At 39.4% G+C, this 12831-nt stretch overlaps 2 protein-coding genes across 14 annotated transcripts in view; one reads left to right on the top strand and one right to left on the bottom strand.

Annotated features, from left to right (window-relative positions):
• wdr25 (WD repeat domain 25) overlaps positions 1-12831 on the bottom strand; it is an 80095-nt gene that overhangs the window by 9965 nt on the left and 57299 nt on the right. For 4 of the 11 annotated variants that reach the window (XM_088087752.1, XM_088087762.1, XM_088087753.1 and 1 more), the window contains 3 exons: positions 11479-12658; positions 11122-11250; positions 8274-8400 (listed from right to left, as the gene is read on the bottom strand). The gene's annotated coding sequence lies outside the window, so the exon portion shown is untranslated. Of the gene's footprint in view, positions 1-8268; positions 8401-11121; positions 11251-11478; positions 12659-12831 lie in introns of all 11 variants that reach the window. The other 7 variants (XM_088087755.1, XM_088087759.1, XM_088087756.1 and 4 more) reach the window with 7 other exon arrangements.
• begain (brain enriched guanylate kinase associated) overlaps positions 1-12831 on the top strand; it is a 208408-nt gene that overhangs the window by 169110 nt on the left and 26467 nt on the right. The gene's annotated exons all lie outside the window — the stretch shown is intronic.

Genomic DNA, 12831 nt, shown 5'->3' with positions numbered 1-12831 from the left:
GGACATGTCATATTTTGACATTTTTGCCATACTATAGCCTTGCCTTTTCGGCCATTTTTTTGACATGCAGTATTTGGGTGTTTTTGGCAGTTTTTGAAACATTGTATGCTATGGTATGTCTCGGCACACTATTTTATGCTGTTTTGAGGTGTTTTCAGCTGTTTTTAGGACATGTCATATTTTGACATTTTTGCCATACTATAGCCTTGCCTTTTCGGTCATTTTTTGGACATGCATTATTATGCTGTTTTAATGCTTTTGAAACATTGTATGCTATGGCGTGTCTTGGCACACTATTTTATGCTGTTTTGAGGTGTTTTCAGCTGTTTTTAGGACATGTCATGTTTTGACATTTTTGCCATACTATAGCCTTGCCTTTTCGGTCATTTTTTTGACATGCAGTATTAGGGTGTTTTTGAACGTTTTTGAAACATTCTATGCTATGGTATGTCTCGGCACACTATTTTATGCTGTTTTGAGGTGTTTTCAGCTGTTTTTAGGACATGTCATATTTTGACATTTTTGCCATACTATAGCCTTGCCTTTTCGGTCATTTTTTGGACATGCATTATTATGCTGTTTTTGACCGTTTTTGAAACATTCTATGCTATGGTGTGTCTCTGCACGCTATTTCATGCTGTTTTAAGATGTTTTCAGCTGTTTTCAGGACATGTCATATTTTGACATTTTTGCCATACTATAGCCTTGCCTTTTCGGCCATTTTTTTGACATGCAGTATTTGGGTGTTTTTGGCAGTTTTTGAAACATTCTATGCTATGGTATGTCTCGGCACACTATTTTATGCTGTTTTGAGGTGTTTTCAGCTGTTTTTAGGACATGTCATATTTTGACATTTTTGCTATACTATAGCCTTGCCTTTTCGGTCATTTTTTGGACATGCATTATTATGCTGTTTTGGGCCGTTTTTGAAACATTGTATGCTATGGTATGTCTCGGCACACTATTTTATGCTGTTTTGAGGTGTTTTCAGCTGTTTTTAGGACATGTCATATTTTGACATTTTTGCCATACTATAGCCTTGCCTTTTCGGTCATTTTTTGGACATGCATTATTATGCTGTTTTGGGCCGTTTTTGAAACATTGTATGCTATGGTATGTCTCGGCACACTATTTTATGCTGTTTTGAGGTGTTTTCAGCTGTTTTTAGGACATGTCATATTTTGACATTTTTGCCATACTATAGCCTTGCCTTTTCGGCCATTTTTTTGACATGCAGTATTTGGGTGTTTTTGACCGTTTTTGAAACATTCTATGCTATGGCGTGTCTTGGCACACTATTTTATGCTGTTTTGAGGTGTTTTCAGCTGTTTTTAGGACATGTCATGTTTTGACATTTTTGCCATACTATAGCCTTGCCTTTTCGGCCATTTTTTTGACATGCAGTATTTGGGTGTTTTTGGCAGTTTTTGAAACATTCTATGCTATGGTATGTATCGGCACACTATTTAATGCTGTTTTGAGGTGTTTTCAGCTGTTTTTAGGACATGTCATATTTTGACATTTTTGCCATACTATAGCCTTGCCTTTTCGGTCATTTTTTTGACATGCATTATTATGCTGTTTTTGACCGTTTTTGAAACATTCTATGCTATGGTGTGTCTCTGTACGCTATTTTATGCTGTTTTAAGGTGTTTTCAGCTGTTTTCAGGACATGTCATATTTTGACATTTTTGCCATACTATAGCCTTGCCTTTTCGGTCATTTTTTTGACATGCAGTATTAGGGTGTTTTTGACCGTTTTTGAAACATTCTATGCTATGGCGTGTCTTGGCACACTATTTTATGCTGTTTTGAGGTGTTTTCAGCTGTTTTTAGGACATGTCATATTTTGACATTTTTGCTATACTATAGCCTTGCCTTTTCGGTCATTTTTTGGACATGCATTATTATGCTGTTTTTGGCAGTTTTTGAAACATTCTATGCTATGGTATGTCTCGGCACACTATTTTATGCTGTTTTGAGGTGTTTTCAGCTGTTTTTAGGACCTGTCATATTTTGACATTTTTGCCATACTATAGCCTTGCCTTTTCGGTCATTTTTTGGACATGCATTATTATGCTGTTTTGGGCCGTTTTTGAAACATTCTATGCTATGGTGTGTCTCTGTACGCTATTTTATGCTGTTTTAAGGTGTTTTCAGCTGTTTTCAGGACATGTCATATTTTGACATTTTTGCCATACTATAGCCTTGCCTTTTCGGTCATTTTTTGGACATGCATTATTATGCTGTTTTTGACCGTTTTTGAAACATTCTATGTTATGGTGTGTCTTGGCACGCTATTTTATGCTGTTTTGAGGTGTTTTCAGCTGTTTTTAGGACATGTCATATTTTGACATTTTTGCCATACTATAGCCTTGCCTTTTCGGTCATTTTTTGGACATGCAGTATTAGGGTGTTTTTGGCAGTTTTTGAAACATTCTATGCTATGGTATGTCTCGGCACACTATTTTATGCTGTTTGGAGGTGTTTTCAGCTGTTTTTAGGACATGTCATATTTTGACATTTTTGCCATACTATAGCCTTGCCTTTTCAGTCATTTTTTGGACATGCAGTATTAGGGTGTTTTTGACCGTTTTTGAAACATTCTATGCTATGGCGTGTCTTGGCACACTATTTTATGCTGTTTTGAGGTGTTTTCAGCTGTTTTTAGGACATGTCATATTTTGACATTTTTGCCATACTATAGCCTTGCCTTTTCGGTCATTTTTTTGACATGCAGTATTAGGGTGTTTTTGGCAGTATTTGAAACATTCTATGCTATGGTATGTCTCGGCACACTATTTTATGCTGTTTTGAGGTGTTTTCAGCTGTTTTTAGGGCATGTCATATTTTGACATTTTTGCCATACTATAGCCTTGCCTTTTCGGTCATTTTTTGGACATGCATTATTATGCTGTTTTGGGCCGTTTTTGAAACATTCTATGCTATGGTATGTATCGGCACACTATTTTATGCTGTTTTGAGGTGTTTTCAGCTGTTTTTAGGACATGTCATATTTTGACATTTTTGCCATACTATAGCCTTGCCTTTTCAGTCATTTTTTGGACATGCATTATTATGCTGTTTTGGGCCGTTTTTGAAACATTGTATGCTATGGCGTGTCTTGGCACACTATTTTATGCTGTTTTAAGGTGTTTTCAGCTATTTTTAGGACATGTCATATTTTGACATTTTTGCCATACTATAGCCTTGCCTTTTCAGTCATTTTTTTGATATACATTATTATGCTGTTTTGGGCCGTTTTTGAAACATTCTATGCTATGGTGTGTCTCTGCACGCTATTTTATGCTGTTTTGAGGTGTTTTCAGCTGTTTTCAGGACATATCATATTTTGACATTTTTGCCATACTATAGCCTTGCCTTTTCGGTCATTTTTTTGACATGCATTATTATGCTGTTTTTGACCGTTTTTGAAACATTCTATGCTATGGTGTGTCTCTGTACGCTATTTTATGCTGTTTTAAGGTGTTTTCAGCTGTTTTCAGGACATGTCATATTTTGACATTTTTGCCATACTATAGCCTTGCCTTTTCGGTCATTTTTTGGACATGCATTATTATGCTGTTTTGGGCCGTTTTTGAAACATTGTATGCTATGGCGTGTCTTGGCACACTATTTTATGCTGTTTTGAGGTGTTTTCAGCTGTTTTCAGGACATGTCATATTTTGACATTTTTGCCATACTATAGCCTTGCCTTTTCGGTCATTTTTTTGACATGCAGTATTAGGGTGTTTTTGACCGTTTTTGAAACATTCTATGCTATGGTGTGTCTCTGTACGCTATTTTATGCTGTTTTAAGGTGTTTTCAGCTGTTTTCAGGACATGTCATATTTTGACATTTTTGCCATACTATAGCCTTGCCTTTTCGGTCATTTTTTTGACATGCAGTATTAGGGTGTTTTTGACCGTTTTTGAAACATTCTATGCTATGGTGTGTCTCTGTACGCTATTTTATGCTGTTTTAAGGTGTTTTCAGCTGTTTTCAGGACATGTCATATTTTGACATTTTTGCCATACTATAGCCTTGCCTTTTCGGTCATTTTTTTGACATGCAGTATTAAGGTGTTTTTGACCGTTTTTGAAACATTCTATGCTATGGTATGTCTCGGCACACTATTTTATGCTGTTTTGAGGTGTTTTCAGCTGTTTTTAGGACATGTCATATTATGATATTTTTGCCATACTATAGCCTTGCCTTTTCGGTCATTTTTTGGAAATGTATTATTATGCTGTTTTTGGCCGTTTTTTAAACATTCTATGCTATGGCGTGTCTTGGCACACTATTTTATGCTGTTTTTGAGGTGTTTTCAGCTGTTTTTAGGACATGTCATATTTTGACATTTTTGCCATACTATAGCCTTGCCTTTTCGGTCATTTTTTTGACATGCAGTATTAGGGTGTTTTTGACCGTTTTTGAAACATTCTATGCTATGGTGTGTCTCTGTACGCTATTTTATGCTGTTTTAAGGTGTTTTCAGCTGTTTTCAGGACATGTCATATTTTGACATTTTTGCCATACTATAGCCTTGCCTTTTCGGTCATTTTTTTGACATGCAGTATTAAGGTGTTTTTGACCGTTTTTGAAACATTCTATGCTATGGTATGTCTCGGCACACTATTTTATGCTGTTTTGAGGTGTTTTCAGCTGTTTTTAGGACATGTCATATTATGATATTTTTGCCATACTATAGCCTTGCCTTTTCGGTCATTTTTTGGAAATGTATTATTATGCTGTTTTTGGCCGTTTTTTAAACATTCTATGCTATGGCGTGTCTTGGCACACTATTTTATGCTGTTTTTGAGGTGTTTTCAGCTGTTTTTAGGACATGTCATATTTTGACATTTTTGCCATACTATAGCCTTGCCTTTTCGGTCATTTTTTTGACATGCAGTATTAGGGTGTTTTTGGCAGTTTTTGAAACATTCTATGCTATGGTATGTCTCGGCACACTATTTTATACTGTTTTGAGGTGTTTTCAGCTGTTTTTAGGACATGTCATATTTTGACATTTTTGCCATACTATAGCCTTGCCTTTTCGATCATTTTTTTGACATGCATTATTATGCTGTTTTTGACCGTTTTTGAAACATTCTATGCTATGGTGTGTCTCTGCACGCTATTTTATGCTGTTTTAAGGTGTTTTCAGCTGTTTTCAGGACATGTCATATTTTGACATTTTTGCCATACTATAGCCTTGCCTTTTCTGTCATTTTTTTGACATGCAGTATTAGGGTGTTTTTGACCGTTTTTAAACATTCTATGCTATGGTGTGTCTCTGCACACTATTTTATGCTGTTTTGAGGTGTTTTCAGCTGTTTTTAGGACATGTCATTTAATAATATTTTTGCCATACTATAGCCTTGCCTTTTCGGTCATTTTTTGGAAATGTAGTATTATGCTGTTTTTGGCCGTTTTTGAAACATTCTATGCTATGGCGTGTCTTGGCACACTATTTTATGCTGTTTTGAGGTGTTTTCAGCTGTTTTTAGGACATGTCATATTTTGACATTTTTGCCATACTATAGCCTTGCCTTTTCGGTCATTTTTTTGACATGCATTATTATGCTGATTTTTACCGTTTTTGAAACATTCTATGCTATGGTATGTCTCGGCACACTATTTTATGCTGTATTGAGGTGTTTTCAGCTGTTTTTAGGACATGTCATTTAATAACATTTTTGCCATACTATAGCCTTGCCTTTTCGGTCATTTTTTTGACATGCATTATTATGCTGATTTTGACCGTTTTTGAAACATTCTATGCTATGGTATGTCTCGGCACACTATTTTATGCTGTTTTGAGGGGTTTTCAGCAGTTTTTAGGACATGTCATGTTTTGACATTTTTGCCATACTATAGCCTTGCCTTTTCTGTCATTTTTTGGACATGCATTATTATGCTGTTTTTGACCGTTTTTGAAACATTCTATGCTATGGTGTGTCTCTACACGCTATTTACTATAGCCTTGCCTTTTCGGTCATTTTTTGGACATGCATTATTATGGTCATTTCGGCCGCTTGTACCCGCGATCTTGTTCTTTCGGTCACTACCCAAAGCTCGTGACCATAGGTGAGGGTAGGAACGAAGATCGACTGGTAAATCGAAAGCTTTGCCTTTCGGCTCAGCTCCCTCTTCACCAAGACAGACCGGTGCAGATTCCGCATTACTGCAGACGCCGCACCGATCCGCCTGTCGATCTCCCGTTCCATCCTTCCCTCACTCGTGAACAAGACCCCGAGGTACTTAAACTCCTCCACTTGGGGCAGGACTTCATCCCCGATCCGGAGGGGGCACGCCACCCTTTTCCGGGTGAGAACCATGGTCTCGGATTTGGAGGTGCTGATTTTCATTCCAGCTGCTTCACACTCGGCTGCGAACCGATCCAGTGAGAGCTGAAGGTCGCGGCCCGATGAAGCCAACAGGACCACATCATCTGCAAAGAGCAGAGACCTAATCCTGAGGTCACCAAACGGACCCTCAACACCCTGGGTGCGCCTAGAAGTTCTGTCCATAAAAGTTATGAACAGAATCGGTGACAAAGGGCAGCCCTGGCGGAGTCCAACCCTCACCGGAAACGAGTTCGACTTACTGCCGGCAATGTGGACCAAGCTCCGGCACCGGTCATACAGGGAACGGACAGCCCGTATCAGGGAGTCCGAAACCCCATATTCCCGGAGAACCCCCCACAGGACTCCCCGAGGGACACGGTCGAATGCCTTCTCCAAGTCCACAAAGCACATGTGGACTGGTAGGGCAAACTCCCAAGCACCCTCAAGGATCCTGCCAAGGGTCCAGAGCTGGTCCACAGTTCCACGACCGGGGCGAAAACCGCATTGCTCCTCCTGAATCCGGGGTTCGACTATCCGGCGGACCCTCCTCTCTAGTACCCCCGAATAGACCTTACCAGGGAGGCTGAGGAGTGTGATCCCCCTGTAGTTGGAACACACACTTAAAAAGAGGGACCACCACCCCAGTCTGCCAGTCCAAGGGCACTGCCCCCGATGTCCACGCAATGTTGCAGAGTCGTGTCAGCCACGACAGCCACACAACATCCAGGGCCTTGAGGAACTCCGGGCGGACCTCGTCCACCCCCGGGGCCCTGCCACCGAGGAGCTTTTTGACCACCTCGGTAACCTCAGCCCCAGAGATAGAGGAGCCCACCCCCGGGTCCCCAGGCCCTGCTTCCCCAACGGAAGGCGTGTCGGTGGGATTGAGGAGGTCTTCGAAGTATTCCTTCCACCGATCCACAACGTCCCGAGTCGAGGTCAGCAGCGCCCCGTCGCCACCATACACAGTGTTGACGGAGCACTGTTTCCCCCTCCTGAGACGCCGGATGGTGGTCCAGAACCTCTTCGAAGCCGTCCGGAAGTCGTTTTCCATGGCCTCGCCGAACTCCTCCCATGCCCTGGTTTTCGCCTTGGCGACCGCCGCCGCACTCCGCTTGGCCTGTCGGTACCTGTCTGCTGCCTCCGGAGTCCCACAGGCCAAGAAGGTCCGATAGGACTCCTTCTTCAGCTTGACGGCACCCCTTACCGCCGGTGTCCACCAGCGGGTTCGGGTGTTGCCGCCCCGACAGGCACCAACCACCTTACGGCCACAGCACCGGTCGGCCGCCTCAGCAATGGAGGCACGGAACACGGCCCACTCGGACTCAATGTCCCCAGCCTCCCCCGGGACATGGTCGAAGCTCTTCCGGAGGTGGGAGTTGAAGCTCCTTCTGACGGGAGACTCTGCCAGACGTTCCCAGCAGACCCTCACTATGCGTTTGGGTCTGCCAGGTCTGACCGGCGTCCTCCCCCTCCATCGGAGCCAACTCACCGCTCCGCCCCTCTCTTCATTTTGAATGACGCAATATACTTTAAAGTATTTTTCTGCTATTTTAGACACCTTACTTTACAATGATATTTTTAATGATATTCCGCATTACATAGATAAAGGCTTTTTCATGGTATTTTGAACGTTATACTATTATATGACTTTTATGATATTTTAATGACATACTATACTGACAATGTCATAGTATTTTAAACAACATACTATATTATCTTCTTTTTTTGATTTTTGAACAACATACTATACTATTATTTTTTATGCTATTTTGAACGATATACAATACAATGACCTTTTCATTTTTTTATGAATGAAGGTACTATGCTATCATCTTTTGTGGTACCAGACTGACTTTTTTATGCTGTTTTGGATGACATACTATACTATGACTTTTTATGGTATTTCAGGTGACATACTATACCATTACTTTTCCATGCCTTTCCATGTTTGGTTGACAGATGAAGATATTGGGTTGAGTAGCAGGAATGGGCAGTAGTGTGCTGAAGGCTGGAGGTGAATTGGGTGGAAGAGGGTTGCATCTATTCGTCCTGAAATGACAACAACAATATGATTGGCTTTGGGAGATTGTGACAAAATCTGGTTGCATTGATTTAGAGTGAAGCCCATAGTCAGCTGATAAGATAGAAGCTCGGTGAGGCAGAGATTTCTGAATGAAATGAGGCCATAAAGTCTCCCTGCTAAGCTTCATGGCCTTTTTATGCTATTTTGCATGATATACTATACAATAGTGTTTCATGCTGTTTTGGGGGACATGCTATACCATGACTTTGTATTGTACCATGGTATTTCATGTGACAAGTTATAATATGACTTTTTTATGCTTTTTTGGATGACATGGTAGACTATGATTATTTTATGCTGTTTTGGAAAACATACTTAACAATGACTTTAATGGTATTTTGAACAACATAATATACTATGACTAAAAAGCTAAATTAAGCTTATAAAGCTTGTATGAGTGACAGAACATAATTCCTGCAACAATCATGAGGTTGTCATCACCATACAACCAATAGCTTTTTACAAGGTGTCCATTACTAACCTCACAGACACTTGATAGGGGTTTGCATTGTAATGCAGTAGCCCAGCAGTGTAATAAATGTTAAGTTACTGAAAGTTCAAGTATTCAAATGGACCATGGATAATCAAAATATAAAACAAGCTTTTCATGCCACATTCAGGGGCCACACAAAATGTTGTCTGAACGCTGCCACTGGTCTGCCTGCCGCGCTTTGAGATGTTGTAATGTGATGTAATATGCACCCACATGTTCAAACATAAATCAATTATTGTATCAATGAGTGTTTGGAACCATGCTGAGAAGCCGCAGCCTCTTTTAAAGGGGGAATGTAACTGGAAAAGTGCCAGACCAGAGTTCAAAGCCAAGGGACAAAATATCAATAAATACACAAGCTTAAGATCCTCAAATACAGTGATCGAAATAAATGACATAATGATAACCTAAGGTCTAATTCAACAAGATAATGTATGAAATATGGTAACCTTTACTCTCGCTCCTCTCTCTTGTCAAAGAAAAGAGAAATCTACTAATCCATTTGAACACACCTGTTTAGCAGGAGAACCTCTCTCATCTCTCTCAAAGCAATTACGTGATCAAAGACAGAGAGTGCAATCAATGTCCAAAGTAATTGGTCTTACCTGCCATGCAACTCCCGTTAGAAAACTATTATAGCTAACTGCTGTTCTGGTCACCTCAGCAGCAGCTGTCCAATCACATCAGGTTGAGAGGTTCCCTGAGTGTTTCCCCCCCGCAGCCTCTGCTTGAGCATTATCAGCCAGAATCAGAGCAGAGGATGAGCCGGCTCTACAGCGAGGTCTGTCCTTATGACTTACAGTGTCTTGATTAAAGCGGATCGTAATCTCATCAGATGTTTGATCCACAGGGCTTGTCTGCCCGGCACACACACTAATGGAAGATGACTGTGTAAAGTTATTGGTAAACAGGCAGCAAGTTACTAGAATATTGATTGATGATGATTTTCATTGTGCATTCTACTGTCCTGTCTATTTCTATTAAAAACAGCAAATGTGTTATAGGTGTCATTTGACATTTCAGGATACATACACTTATTTGCTTTGATGCAAAGGGATAGATGAGGAGATTGATGTTACTCACATGTATCTATTGGTATTTGTATGTATGGACTTGGAGCCTGAAGACCCTTATCTTTGCATTAAGATTGAAGATGTGGGAAGACAGCATGGGAGTTATGTCCTAACTATTTTTTGATGATCAACAATGACTCTGTCTCTGCTGGATGATATGCAGCCATAAAATGAGAAATCTGATGTTGTGAATAATTAACAGAGAGATGGATAATTGAATTAATATACAATGTTTGTTGCGTTTAAGACTTCACAAATTAATATTTAAGACTATTTTATCATTTTCAAGGCCTAACATTTATGAATTTGAATGTAAGATATTATAATACCTTTTAAGGAACAGCAGACACCTTGTGATTACTTCCATATATATTTATATTTTAAGAGCTGTCAGTGTTATGAAATATTATGTTTAATTAAAGCTATGAAAGTGTTAATCTGTTTATCACAATGCAATTTAAGTCCAAAATTAACTTATCTAACTTAAAGCTAGACCAAATTTTTGCAATCATAACATGGCATGACCATTTCACAGCAGTTCCTTGACCTCTGACCTCAAGATATCCAGGTGAAAAAAAGGTTCTTTGGGAACCCATGAGTCCTCCTTTTACCAACCCACTTTATGCTCATCCCATGAAGTTTTTGCTTTCATTTGATTCCTAATCCAGACAGTCTGGTAAGAACTGCTTAACTTTGTCAAAGTGGACTTCATAACTGTTTTGGAATGTAAAATAATGGAACTGAAACCTTGTGATTAAAAATTGCAATTAATCGCTGCTAACTATTGAAATTCAATGATTAATTTAAATTATTGATTTTTAAAATTAATCATTTAACAGCCATAATATTTTAACTATAGTAATAATAATAATACTACTAACAACAGCAATAATAATCAAGATTGTTATCATCATTGTAATCATAAGCATAGTAATCATAACGAGTTGTATTTGTAAAGCACCTACTAAAACCATCATTACAAAGAGTTTTATAGTGAAAAAACAACATTAAAATTTCTAGTTAATGTTTGAATAACCAGGCAAGCATAAGGAAAATTGAGAAATTGACTTAAGAATAATCAATGATTAAAAACCATAAATAAGAGGTGCCCAGTAGCTCACCTTTTAAAGCAGGCATCCCATGCACAGAGGCTGTTTCCTCGCTGCAGTAGCTGCAGGTTCGACTGCAACCTGCTGCCCTTTGCTGTATGTCATCTCCTCTCTTTCATCCCCTTTTACGCTTCAGCTATACTGCATAATAAAGGCAGAAGCAAAGAAATAATTAAAAAAAACATAATTAAAACACAAAGTGTAAAAACACCTCATGAGCAGTGCAAGACTTCAGTGTGACATAAAGAGTAAGGTTCAATGTAATTCAATAGGTTAAGAAAAGTATACCTAAACATTTGAAGAGCAAATTATAGGACAGCATTTTGATAATGGTAGATCTTCAAAAAGGATTGTAAAGAAGATACTGACGTAGCAAGCCGGAGTTCCTCATGCAGGTCCTTTCACAGCCGAAGATCCTGAACGGCAAAAGTTTGGTCCCCTTTTGTCTTTGAGCATAAGGTGGAAATAATCAGCAGGTTCCTGCCTGAGGATCTCAGATTGAGTCATAGTTAGTGAGGCTACAGCAGTTCTGATATATATATTTGGGGACAGTCCATAAAGGGCTTTAAAATCAATAAGTAAAATCTTAAAATAAATCTTAGAATCAGATCCATATGTTATGTTTAGAATGACAATCAGATCAGATGTGTAGAAAATGCATGTACTGAACAACGCACATGTACTGTACTTCCATCAAACATAAGAGCATGCTCACAATTCATAGATACTAATGGGGGAAAAAAAAGATCTTGAGATTTTATTACCACCAAGAGCAATCTGTGATTTGAGTATACTGACCCTTTAAAATATAGCAATTCACAGTAGATGCTGTTTACTTTAAATTTGCAGTAGAAAATTGACATTTTCTGGATGAATTTTAGCATATCGCATGGTGGTGGGCCAGTGAGCCGAGGAAATTGTAATAAATCAACCCAGACATGAAATGCAGGCCTGTAAGTTGAGAAGACGGCCGTTCACAGCAGCATCTGTCTCGCAGTGTTTGCAGCCTATTACTTATGATGCTCCAATGTAATCCGTCTTGCTTTGTCACACCGTGAATACACTGAGCACCTAAAGTGCCCCCCCATCATGGATCATTCTTCTTATACAGTACGCTCCACACACATCATCGTATTTCAGTCGTGAACATGATTGTGAAAACTGTTGGCTTTTCAAAGGGATTGTCTGTCTAGCACAGAGCCTTGGTGTAGCAAATCGGTCTTCATGGCAGAAGACAGTATGGGATTTTTTTTTCCTTTTTTTTGAGCCAGGGCTCATTGGGATTGCCATTTCTTTTGATGTCATGTCATGCAATGGCATTTCAAGGGGGAAATATGTTCCTTTGTAGAAGACAGTCCAGGCAGGCAGGCAATGACAAAGGCAGCTTCAATCAAATCAGACACGTAATTAAAAGTTCTGAGAGGCTCAAAACTGGCAAGGTCAACTGAAAAAGAGTGAAGAATAGAGCTATTTCGTAAAGAGATTATCACCTGGAAGAATTGACAGATGCAGGTTGTGATGACATTGGAGTAACTGTCTGTGTTTCGATCTGTAGATAAACCGAAATAATACAAAAACAGAAAGGGAAAAAAAATCACATAACTGAAATATAACAATATTAGCAATGGTCTAGTTACAGCCTGGTGCCTGTAAGGCTGTTTATTAAGAGGTCAAATTAATCTTTGAGCCTCTGGTGCTGGTGTAAGCAGAAAGGACACATAT

This window comes from Plectropomus leopardus, chromosome 14, assembly GCF_026936395.1.
Source record: "Plectropomus leopardus strain MGB_pleo_1.0 chromosome 14, ASM2693639v1, whole genome shotgun sequence".
Taxonomy (NCBI): domain Eukaryota; kingdom Metazoa; phylum Chordata; class Actinopteri; order Perciformes; family Serranidae; genus Plectropomus; species Plectropomus leopardus.
This window is presented reverse-complemented; position numbering and strand designations above follow the sequence as displayed.